The sequence below is a fragment of the Colobus angolensis genome, unplaced genomic scaffold (assembly GCF_000951035.1).
Source record: "Colobus angolensis palliatus isolate OR3802 unplaced genomic scaffold, Cang.pa_1.0 Scaffold473, whole genome shotgun sequence".
Classification (NCBI taxonomy): Eukaryota; Metazoa; Chordata; class Mammalia; order Primates; family Cercopithecidae; genus Colobus; species Colobus angolensis.
Window position 1 is genome coordinate 71,997 of NW_012118188.1, and position 12,698 is coordinate 84,694.

The window sequence follows — 12,698 nt, forward strand, 5'->3', positions numbered from 1 at the left end:
CAGCCTCCCACAGTGCTGGGATTACAGGCGTGAGCCACAGTGCCTGGCCTGGGTGATGGCTAGCTTTATACTGAAGGGATCAGATTGACACCACCTGAGCCCACTGATGAAGCCCAGAAAAATGGGGCAAATATAACAACATGTACCTCGTGATATGATGCTCCAGGAAGTATGAAGTTTTCTTCTGCAAAAAAGTCAACCTGAATTTCATCAAGCCACTTTATAGGAAATATGGGAGAAAAATAAATAAGTTAAATTACACTGAAATGACATAATAAGACAAATCCAGAATGTGGATCATGTCTAAAATTTGGACAATTAATCCAGTTTCTACAACAAATCACTGGTCAAATGAAGGAAGAGGGTTGTTCAGACTAAAAGAGACTTATGGACATAACTAAATGCCATGTGTAGGTCTTATTTGAATCCTGATTAAAAGAAACTGACTGTAAAAAGACAGCTCTGAGATGCTCAGAGGAATCAAGTATTTTTGCAAACACTTGAGCAAAAGTAAGGGTAGATGGACAGATAAAATGAGACTCACAAAATATTGCTAACTGCTGAAGCTTAATGTTGTGTATATGGTTTATTATACTGTCTACTTTTGGGTATGCTTGGCATTTCCCACAATAAAAAGTTTTTAAAATATGCTTTAGCTGTAGGCACCTTCCTCTTCCAAGTCAGGCTAATGAAGTCAAGAAGACTTAGCAAGAAGTTGAAGTTCTTATTACTCAGGAATTAAACATTTCTTTCACGTAATAACTCCCCTATAAATGTCCTTCCAGAAAGTCAAAACTCAGTTTTCATATCCTGAAATCTATTATTTTTCTCAAAGCCCAAAAAAAGCCAAGCACGGTGGCTCATGCCTGTAATCCCAGCACTTTCAGAGGCTGAGGCGGGCCGATCACTTGAGGTCAAGAATTCGAGACCAGCCAGGCCAACATGGTGAAACTCCGTCTCTACTAAAAATGCAAAAATTAGCCAGGTGTGGTGCCATGTACCTGAAATCCCAGCTACTCGGGAGGCTTAGGCAGAAAATTGCTTAAGCCTTGGAGGCGGAGGTTGCAGTGAGCCGAGATCACGCAATTGCACTCCAGCCTGGGTGACAAAGTGAGACTCTGTCTCAAAAAAAAAAAAAAAAAGAAAAAAGAAAAAAAGAAAAGGAAAAGAAAAAGAAAAAATCCTTGAGTCAAAGCTTAAAAAAGCACTGGCGGTTTTTCCCTGTACTGCATTACTCCCTTCTCTAAAAGCTTAATGAGATGCATGGAGTAACTGGAACTCCATTTATAGTGCTGGCTGCTCGAGAACCATTGAAAGACCCTAAAAAGCATACATAGCTATTAAGTGAAAGCAAACTCTTTTCATTAAATAAGGAAAAAACAGCTGTCCAGACTCAGGAGTTTTTGGTGTTGTAAAATGCATTATTTAAATAATGATAAAATGTTGAAACAACAATGGTTGTACTTCACTATCACATGTTTCTAGAATGAAAGGAGAGTTACCTTAGAATGCTGCATCTACAACTTACTTTGTCCTGTTCACCTTGAAGAAAATGGATTCAGATTCAGAATTTAAATTTCCTGAATGAAAACTACTCTAATTAATTAATCTGAGTGCATCTGTAAATTTTGAAGTCACTACTGTAAAAATGTGTGCAGTAATTTAATTCTTAGAGACCATTTGGTTTTCATTGCCTTTAATGTTAAATTGGCTACTTAACTCACCCCCTGGTAGTTAACATTCACAACACAATTCTCTTGTCCAACATTCTTTCAAATGTCTGTTTCCACTCCAGAAGACATCAGCCAGGATACTTAGGTCTTTTTTAGTAATTCTGTAAGTAATATTTCTAACTTTATTTTTTAAAAAGTCTTCATCAAGGCTAGGTACAGGTCTCATGCCTGTAATACCAGCACTTTGGGAAGGCCAAGGTAGAAGGATTGCTTGAGTCAAGGAGTTCGAGACTAGCCTGGGCAACATAGTGAGACCTAGTCTCACAAATACAAACAAAATTAGCTAGTGTGGTGGCACATGCCTGTAGTCCTAGCTGCTCAGGAGGCTGAGATGGGAGACTCATTTGAGCCTGGGAGGTCAAGGCTATAGTAAGCTGTGATGGTGCACTACACTGTAGCCTGGGCAACAGAGTGAGTGTCTCAAAAAAAAAAAAAAAAGTTTTAGTCAATAACCTTTTTGTGGCTTTCCTGTGAAATGCCAAGTGCTATTAAAATAAAAATGTTGGATACCTGCCAGTTTTTGCTCATATTGTGTTCTGGGAATACCTACATCAAAATCAAGAAGTGTGTTAAAAGTGGGCCAGGCAGTGGTGGCTCACATCTGTAATCCCAACAGTTTGGTAGGCCAAGGTGGGAGGATTGCTCGAGCCCAGGAGTTTGAGACTAGCCTGGACAAAATAGATCCTGTTACTATAAAGAGTAAAGAAAATTAGTTGGGTGTGGTGGCATGCACTTGTGGTCCAGCTACTTAGGAGGCCGAGGGAGGACTGCTTGAACCCAGAAGGAGCTGTGATCATGCCACTGCATTCCCTGCATTCCAGCCTGGGCAACAGAGTGAGACCATATCTTCAAAAAAAAAAAAAAAAAAAAAAAAAGCAGATTCTTGGGTCCCCTCTTGAGCCTATTAAATCGGATTTGTGATGGGGCCTAGAATTCTTTACCTTCAGCAAGTGTGTCAGGTGACTCACACACTAAAGTTTGACAACCAAGTTTCCAAGATCATGGAGTTTCTCTTGCATTTACAAGAAAAACAGAGGATAGAGAAGTTTAACAGTATCGTTAATAAAGCAATCAGCCAAATCTGGCATGTGGAAAACTCTGCAAGAAAACTGACCTGCTTTCTTCAAAAAGTCCAAGGTATATCCATCAACTCATGAATAGATAAACAAAATATGCTATGTCCATATTTTGCAAAAATGCAATATTATTCAGTCATGAAATAGAATGAAGTACTGATATCTCCTACAACATAGATAGACCTTGAAAACATTATGCTAAGTGAAAAAAGGCAGATACAAAAGGCTACATCTTGTGTGGATTTCATTTACATGAAATATCCAGAATGGGGCAAATCCATACACAGAAAGTAGGGTTGCTGAGGGGAAGAGAGATGGGGAAAAGTTAAACATAAAAATGTTCTGGAATTAGATCATGGTGAGTGATCACATAACTCTAGGAATATACTAAAAGCCACTGACTTGTGCATTTAAAAGGGTGACTTTTATGACACCTGAATTATATGTCACAAACTGTTATTAAAAAGTTAAAGGCATAAAAAAGGGTCATTTTTTCTAGACTAAAAAAGGCTTAAAAAGCACAAAGAAAGCATAAGAACTAAACAAAATGAATAGACTTTGTTTGAATCCTAATTCAAGTAAACTTTAAAATGACATTTTTAGACAATGGGGGAATTTGAATGTGGACTTGGATTTACTTTTAAATTTCTTCGCAATCATCTGGCATTGTTGTCAGGTATGATTGTCTTTTTGTATTAGAGTTCTGTAGAAGGACAGGACTAATAGAATACATGTATATATGAAGGGGAGTTTATTACGGAGTGTTGACTTACACGATCACAAGGTGAAGTCCCACAATAGGCCGTTTGCAAGCTGAGGAGCAACGAATCCAGTCCAAGTCCCAAAACCTGAAAAGTAGTGCAGCCTTCAGTCTGTGGCCGAAGGCTCAAGAGCCCCTGGCATACGTCCAAGAGTCCAAAAGCTGAAGAACTTGGAGTCTGATGTTCAAGGACAGGAAGCATCCAGCATGGGAGAATGATGGAGGCCAGAAGACTTAGCCAGTCTAGTCCTTCCACGTTCCTCTGCCTCCTTTAATCCTAGCCATGCTAGCAGCTGATTAGATGGTGACCACCCAGATTGAGGGTGAGTCTGCTTCTCCCAGTCTGCTGACTCAAATGTTAATCTCTTTTGGCAGCACCCTCACAGGCCCACCCAGGATCAATACTTTTTATCCTTCAATTCAAGCAAGTTGACACTCAAGATTAAGCATCACATTTTTCTTTTGAGATGAATACTAAAATGTTTAGGAGTGAAATAATGTAATATCTGGGATTTGCTTTAAAAATACTTTGACAAAAAGGGGTGATAGATGGGACAAATACGCAAAGTAAATGTTTTTGTTGATTTTGTTGGCTGGAAGATAAATATATAGGGGCTTATTGAACTTTTTTTGTGTATGTTTGAAAATCTTTATAATAAAAAGTTCAGAATAGACCAGAAGTTCAAGACCAGCTTGGGCAACATGGTGAAACCCTGTTTCTACAAAAATTAATACAATTAGCCAGGTATGGTGGTATGCACTTGTAGTCCCAGCTACTCAGGAGGCTAAGGCGGAACAATCACTTGACCCCTCTTGTGATCAAGGCTGCTTTGAGCTATGATTGCACCACTGCACTCTAGCCTGGGTGAAAGAGTGATGCCCTGTCTAAAAATAAAAAAGTTAAGACTAAAGGAACTCAGGATTTCTTGATTGTCTTATTTTGCTGTGATTCAAAAAATTTCACTTGCGCTACTGAACACCAAAGTGTTAGGATGAGATTGAAGGGCAAATATTAGAAGCTAGTTCTTACTTTTTAGCTCTTCTGCAGGGAAGGGCCAGAGGGATGAATTTTGAATGCTTCCATTAACTGGGAGAAATTAATGGACAGAATAGAAAGGCACTGGGTTTAAAGTTTCTTGGTCATTTTTTTGTTAAAGAAAGATCACTTAAATTGAAATTCTAAGAGCATGAAATTATTGTTTACTAAATGTTCTGTTGATACCATTCTAAGTAATTAATTAATTTTGCAGGCCGGGCGCGGTGGCTCAAGCCTGTAATCCCAGCACTTTGGGAGGCCGAGGCGGGCGGATCACAAGGTCAGGAGATCAAGACCATCCTGGCTAACACGGTGAAACCCTGTCTCTACTAAAAATACAACGAAATTAGCCAGGCGTGGTGGCGGGCGCCTGTAGTCCCAGCTACTCAGGAGGCTGAGGCAGGAGAATGGCGTGAACCTGGGGGACGGAGCTTGCAGTGAGCCGAGATCGGGCCACTGCATTCCAGCCTGGGGCACAGAGCAAGACTCCGTTTCAAAAAAAAAAAGAGTAATTTTGCATCAAAATAAACTTGTGTTGGATTCAACATTTTATTTTGGAGGGTTTCCTATGGTGATATATTGCTTCTAGAACCTAGTTTTACTCTTACAATCTTGTTAAAGATATTTACCTGCCTTAAAAATATAGTACTATTTATATACATACACACATAAATATATGCACTGAGAAAAGAAAATTAGTTTAGGGCAAGTAATCCCATTACTGAGGATAAACCCAAAGGAATATAAATCATTCTAGTATAAAGACACATGCACATGCATGTTCATTGCAGTACTTTTCACAATAGCAAAGACATGGAATCAACCCAAATGCCCATCAAAGATAGACTGGATAAAGAAAATGTGTTACATATACACCATGGGATACTATGTAGCCATAAAAAGGAACAAGATCATGTCCTTTTCAGGGACATGGATCCTCAGCAAACTAACACGGGAACAGAAAAACAAACACTGCATGTTCTCACTTATAAGTGGGAGCTGAACAATGAGAACACATAGACACAGGGAGGGGAACAACACACACTGGGGCTTCTCTGTGGGAGTGGGGTGGTGGAAAGCATTAGGATAAATAGCTAATGTATGCCAGGCTTAATACCTAGGTGATGGGTTGATAGGTGCAGCAAACCATCACGGCACATGTTTACTTATATAACAAGCCAACGTGTCCTGCACATGTATCCCAGAACTTAAAATAAAGTAAAATAAATTTTTTTAAAAAAAGAAAGAAAAATAGTTCAGGACAGTTTGAGCTATGTGAAGTATGCAAAATTTATAATGCCCAGAGAGATACAAGTATGGAACTTCAGTCATATCCCCTGACCCAGTGCCTGTGCCTTGGGGACCATTGTTTAAAGTCATTTCATTAGTAGCTAGCTGCCTCACCCATTATCTTCATGTTCCTGGAATTTGTGACATAAAGAACTATTTGTAGCCAATCATTAGCTTATGTTGTTTTAATGTAAATTCTTGATAAACAAGTTATAAACTGCTTATTTTTTCCTTTAAAAACCCACTTGTAACTGCCACTAATCAGAGTGTATATTCAGGGCAACCTGAGGATGGCCTCCTCAAGCTCTGAGCTCAAATAAACTCTCTACTTAATTATATTTTCTGAATCTCATTATGTAAGGTTGACATTTTGGTGATCCAGCTGGGACCTGAAGCAGACCTCCAGTGATCCTCAGTGTTTTGCCTACAGCCCTGGTATCAGCACAAATGACTTTGTTCATCTGACCTTGCCAGAGTCACTAGGGTTCCCTGGTAAGGCCCTGGTGGGTTTAAATCCTCTGTGACAGTTGAGGACTCAGAACTGATTCAAGCTACACACATTTCTACCCAATGGGGTTGGAATTGAAGCTCTACTTTAAGGTAGGTGGTGCATTTGTTATTCTCTAGAGATTCTGCTGATTGCAGATTTGTGACTTTCATATTTCTCTGAGGTTAAGGGTTTGTTTCTAATTACTCCTTGGAGTTCTTCAACTTTTCTGTATTTGAAATTTTGTTCAGGGAGAAAACAGTTTCCCTCTGAAAAAAGAAAGGGAAATCTCTGTGACTGAAGCAAAAAATTTATAATTTGAAAAACTGGCCAGATTCTGAAGCTCAGTTCAGTTGACAAATCTAAACTTTTTTCTTGAATGACCAAAATTTCTCCCAGTAGGTCTTTCAGAAGGAAAGTCTAAAATATAGACATTAGTACTATGATAACCAACTTCTGTTAGTCCGTTCTTGTGTTGCTATAAAGAAACCTCTGAAGCTGGGTAATTTATAAAGGAAAGAGGTTTATTTTGGTGCATGGTTCCGCAGGTTGTACAGTAAGTGTGGTAACAGCATTTGCTTCTGGTGAGGGCCTCAGGAACCTTACAATTATGGCAAAAGGTAAGGGGGAGTGGGCACATCACATGGCAAGGTGCGGGGGGAGGTGCTACTTTTTTTAAACAACCAGTATTCATGGGGACTACCAGAGTAAGAACTCACCCTTTACCATGAGAATGGCATCAAGCCATTCAAGAGGGATCTGCCCGGATAACCCAAACACCTCTCACTGGGCCCCACCTCCAACAGTGGGGATTACATTTCAACATGAGATTTGGAGAGGGCAAACATCCAAACTATATCATGAGATTTTCTCTTTAAAAAGAAATCTACCACTAGAAACTCCAGCTGAATTCATGTTTAATACTTACATTGCCTCTTCATGCAAGTATTTTGAAAAATATGGATCTCACATAACTTGAGATGACCCTGAGTTACAATGGTCAAAATGGGGATGGCTTTAAAATACCTAAACTAGTTTATCTGCATGCTCAATTAGAAAACCCCAGCTCTAAAATAAAACAAAATAACTGGGAGAGCTATTTTCAATGGAAAATAGAAACTTTTTTAGAAGCTTCTAAAAATGTTTCTAGTAAAGGCAAGTGGAAAACAAAGGATTGTCTAAAACAATTTCTAAATTGAAAAAAACTGCTGAAATTTCTCCCCCTTTTTCAACTCTTCCTTTCATTTTGTCAGAACTTCCTTGTCTGGACTTTACCTCCCCTTCCTCTTCCTGCTCTTTCTCCTGCTGTTCTGGTTCCATTTTGGGAATACCCTGTGTCCAGTACAGAAGAACCTGCCTTGGTTTATTAACCATGGTAAATGTAGAACTTAAAGGGATAACTAAAGAATTCCCAGATCCTTTTCAGAGCTCTGTTGGGTTTGCTAGAGGTTTTGAATTAAACATTCGAGCTTATCATCCAAGAATTTCTGATTTATATCAACAGGTTCACATTTTAGTGTCAGAAAATAAACCCAAAGATTGGATAGCAAAGGCAAACTGGAGAAATCGTTTAAAGGACTTCCATAACTTTTTTGAAGCTGATTGTAAATGGGCTCACAATACTGTCAAAGCTTTACTAGACTCTATCCCCTTAGTTTTCCAAAAAGTAGTTGATTGGAACAAAATACAACATGCTGAAAAAATCCCGTTGATCACATAATGTCATACCATGGGAAATCTGAAAGAATGTTTAAACAATATTCAGGCCTATGAAAAGAAAGTTATGCTAACCATCAAAATGATACTCTCGTTAACTCAAACTTTATAAATGAATCAGATGAAGAAATGGCAACTATAATAAAGACACAATGCCCCGGTTGGGCTACCTCTCAAACTCATAATCTAGTTAATCCATTTTTCTATACTGTAACCAAAGAAGAAAAGGAAAGGGAAGTTAAATCAAGAGGAAAAATAAATAAGTCATGAGTTTACAACTAAAACAATTGTCCAGGCTGGTATAGGGGCTCATGCTTGTAATCCCAGCAATTTGGGAGGCCAAGGTAGGTGGATCTCTTGAGTTCAGGGGTTCAAGATCAGCCTGTGTGACATGGCAAAATCCCATTTCTACAAAATAAAAATACACAATTGTCCAATCAATTTACAACCCCTACATAACCTAGTAAGTTCCCAAAGTGACCCAAATCAACCAGTTTTCAATTACTAAAAAAAGTCTGAACATTTCAGGATTATATAATACTAGCATCTCTTTTCAAGAAGAGGGATATGTATTTAGAATTAGAAGATAAAATATAATTATTATGTCCCAAAAAATTTTCAAAACCTGATCATTTTAAATCATAAATTGCAATTCATATTGTCACAGAGAAAACTAAATTGGTAAATAATTAAAAATTACAAGAGCTGTTAAAAGTAGTATCTGATCTCACAGGGCCAGGTGGCTCATTCCTATAATCCCAGCACTTTAGGAGCTCAAGGCAGGCAGATCACTTGAGGCCAGGAGTTCGAGACCAGCCTGGCCAACATGGCAAAACCCCATCTTTACTAAAAATGCAAAAACTAGCCAGGCATGATGATGCATGCCTGTAATCCCAGCTACTTGGACAATTGAGACATGAGAATCACTTGAACCTGGGAGGTCGAGGTTGCAATGAGCGGAGATCATGCCACTGCACTCCAGTCTGGGTGACAAAGTGAGACCCTGTCTCAAAAAAAAAAAAAAAAGTAATATCTGATCTCTTTGGTTTTGGGGAACCAAGGATTACTTTGTGCTGTGAGAGAGAATTTGACTTTAGTGTATGCAGTGTCTGACAAGTCACTGCAAAAGCTGCAGTTTGGGGAGTGGCTAACAATAGTCTCAGTGAATGTTTGTTAATAAAGAGTGCTACTTATTTCTCTGTGCACGTAGGTAAAAAGGCGGGTTTGAACATTTGTGAGGACACTTGCCACCAAGAGATAAGACTCCTGACAGGGAAAGGCTGATCACAGAGGGGGCTGATTGGCATCATTTCACCCGCCAGTAACAAAGGAATGTCTTCGTAGTGAAAGGCACTGTGGAAGCATTGCATGGCCCAGTTCCAGGGGATTTCCCCTTATTAGGGGACCTGGGATTGTAAAAGTGGGATCCTTGATTTTTTTGTTTTTATTTTTGAGACAGAATCTCACTCTGTCACCCAGGCTGGAGTGCAGTGGCACAATGTCAGCTCACGGCAATCTCTGTCTCCTGGGTTTAAGTGATTCTTCTGCCTTAGCCTCCCGAGTAGTTGGGACTACAGGCGCATACCACCACACCCGTTGTTTTTTTTGGGGGGGGGGTTTGTATTTTTTAGTAGAGATGGGTTCACTGTGTTAGCCAGGAAGGTCTTGATCTCCTGACCTCGTGATCCGCCTACCTTGGCCTCCCAAAGTGTTGGGATTACAGGCGTGAGCCACCGTGCCTGGCCAGGGATCCTTGATTTTTAAAGATCTAGATGTGCTGCCTTCCAGCTGTGCCTGCTTTTCATATATTTAAATATTAGGCCCTGGTAACTGCAAAGGTTTCCTTTGTTTGCCTTGTTCATCATTAAAGGGCTCCACCTTGAAGTCAGTAATCTACTCAAGAGAAAAATTAAGTGGAAAAGAACACCTATCTAACCCTATTGGTATCCAAAATACAATGTTCTTAGCTGGCTATACTGAAACTCTTTGTAAAATAAATCTACATCTATAAAGGAAACCTCCATTTGTAAGGACATCTCCCTCACTGTACCTAAACCACTAGAAACTTTTGAGAAAACATTAGTCTAAAGTAAATATGACAAATATTGCCTTTATTTAAGATACTTAACATAGGCCTTTACCTATAAATAACGGTGTTTACATCTAACTTCCGTGTCTTTAAATAAAAATTCTCACATAAGAGTCATGTCTTTAAAAGTACAAATTTAAGATTGCCTAGCTAATATTGTTTAGAGCTTGATTGTCTAAAGAGGGTAGACAAACTATTTGAAAATTGGCTTAAAAAGAACATTATGAAGCTGTAAAATACACTTCTGTGTGTATGTCTATATGTTTATGTGTCATGTATGTGATATTTCATTACAAAGATGTATGAAAAAGCTCTAATCATTGGTTTTTAAAAGTTAACACTTAAATATTTAATCAGAAAAATAGAAACAAACTCAAATGCCTTTAGTTTACATGACTTGGGTGAATGCTCGGTAAATAAGACTAGTTTAATATTGTTGGTTTAATGAAAACAGTTGTGTGTCTTCTACTCAACAAAATATGCATGTATTTAACTTTAGGGTTCCTGCTTAGGTGCCAACTACCTAACATTCACAGACTGTAAAAATGATTAATAAATAGCTTGAGATAATAGCTAGCTTTGTTTAATGAACTATTCAAGCATAATTGTTAAAAATGAATAAATTAGGCCAGGTGTGGTGGCTCGCGCCTGTAATCCCAGCACTTTGGGAGGCCAAGGCTGGTGGATCACCTGAGGTCAGGAGTTTGAGACCAGCCTAGGCAACATGGTGAAACCCCATCTCTACTGAAAATACAAAACTAGCCAGGCATGATGGCACATGCCTATAATCACAGCTACTTGGGAGGCTGAGGCAGGAGAATCACTTGAACCTGGGAGCTGGATGCTGTGGTGAGCTGAGATCATGCCACTGCACTCCAGTCTGGGCAGTAGAGTAAGACTCCATCTCAAAAAAAAAGAATGAATAAATTACATGAATGTAAATGGGATACAAGTTTATAAATGAACTCCGTAGTTCCAAAAATATTTTCAGAAACTTGATCTTAAAGTCATGTTGTGTTAAATTAAGTAATAGATAATCATAAAATGTCTGAGTCATTTATATGATATAGAAAAGCTATATCTAAATCTGTTAATTAGAAAATTGAGGAAACATCTTTCTAAAAATTATGAAATGGTTTAAATTTACAAATACAGGCATAAACTCTACACCAAAAATAAAATTCTAAGTCCCCACCAACCAACTGGACCCCTGCTTGGCTAAGGGCATTCTAAAGTAAACCTGATTGAATAGGAGAATATTTAAGGGGAAAAATAGTGGGCTAGGTGTGGTGGCTCATGCCTGTAATCCCAGCACTTTGGGAGGCTGAGGCAGGCAGATCACCTGGGGACAAGAGTTCGAGACTAGCCTGGCCAAAATGAAACCCCATCTCTACTAAAAATACAAAAATTAGCTGGGCATGGTGGTGGGTACCTGTAATCCCAACTATTCGGGAGGCTGAGGCATGATAATTGCTTGAAGCCAGGAGGTGGAGGTTACAGTAAGCTGATATCACGCCACTGCACTGCAGCCTGGGTGACAGAGCGAGATTCAGTCTCAAAAACAAACAAACAAACAAACAAAAAAACAACAAAAAAAAGGGAGAAATATTAAGAAGAAAGAGAGAGAGAGAAAAGAAAAGAAAAGGAAAGAAAAGAAAAGGAAAGAAAAGAAAAGAAAAGAAAAGTAAAGAAAAGAAAAGAAAAGAAAGGCAAGGCAAGGCAAAGCAAAGCAAAGCAAAGCAAGGCAATTTGGAATTCAGGCACAGCTGACCAGGATTAACATAAAAACAGAGACTTTAAGACTGACAAAACAGACTTTTTGTAGCAATAAGACATCAGCATGACAGGTAGCAGGCCCTGAAAGAAATTGAAGTTTTTCCTCCAAAATATATTTCTTTTTTATTTTCTTTGTTTTTTTTTTTTTTTTTTTTTTTTAGACAGGGTCTCACTCTGTCACCCAGGTTGGAGTGCAGTGGTGCAATCTTGGCTTACTACAACCTCCACCTTCCAGGCTCAAGCAATCCTCCCACCCCAGCCTCTCTAGTAGCTGGGATCAAAAGACATGCTCCACCACACCTGGATAATTTTTTTTTTTTTTGTAGAGATGGGTTTTGCCATGTTGCCCAGGCTGGTCTTGAACTCCTGAGCTCAGAAGATCCACCTGCCTCAACCTCCCAAAGTACTGGAAGTACAGGTATGAACCACCATACACGACCTCCCAAAATATATTTCTTTGACATATTTTGAAATGGCACTGCAAAGCTATCTCTTGTACAAAAAAATATACCTTCTGTCGAGAACCCCTTTCCCTTTCTAGGTCTTCTTTCTGATCCAGGAGTGAATTAACAGAGTTTGGCGCCTTTAAGAAACACAATTTATTTATTCTGAAGCCTGCTACCCGGAGACTTCATCTGCATTATAAGATCCTTGGTCGGCACAACCCTTGACCTTAGCCCAGATACCCTCTTCTACTGATTTCAGGTCTTTCATTAAGATCTTTCAACCAATTGC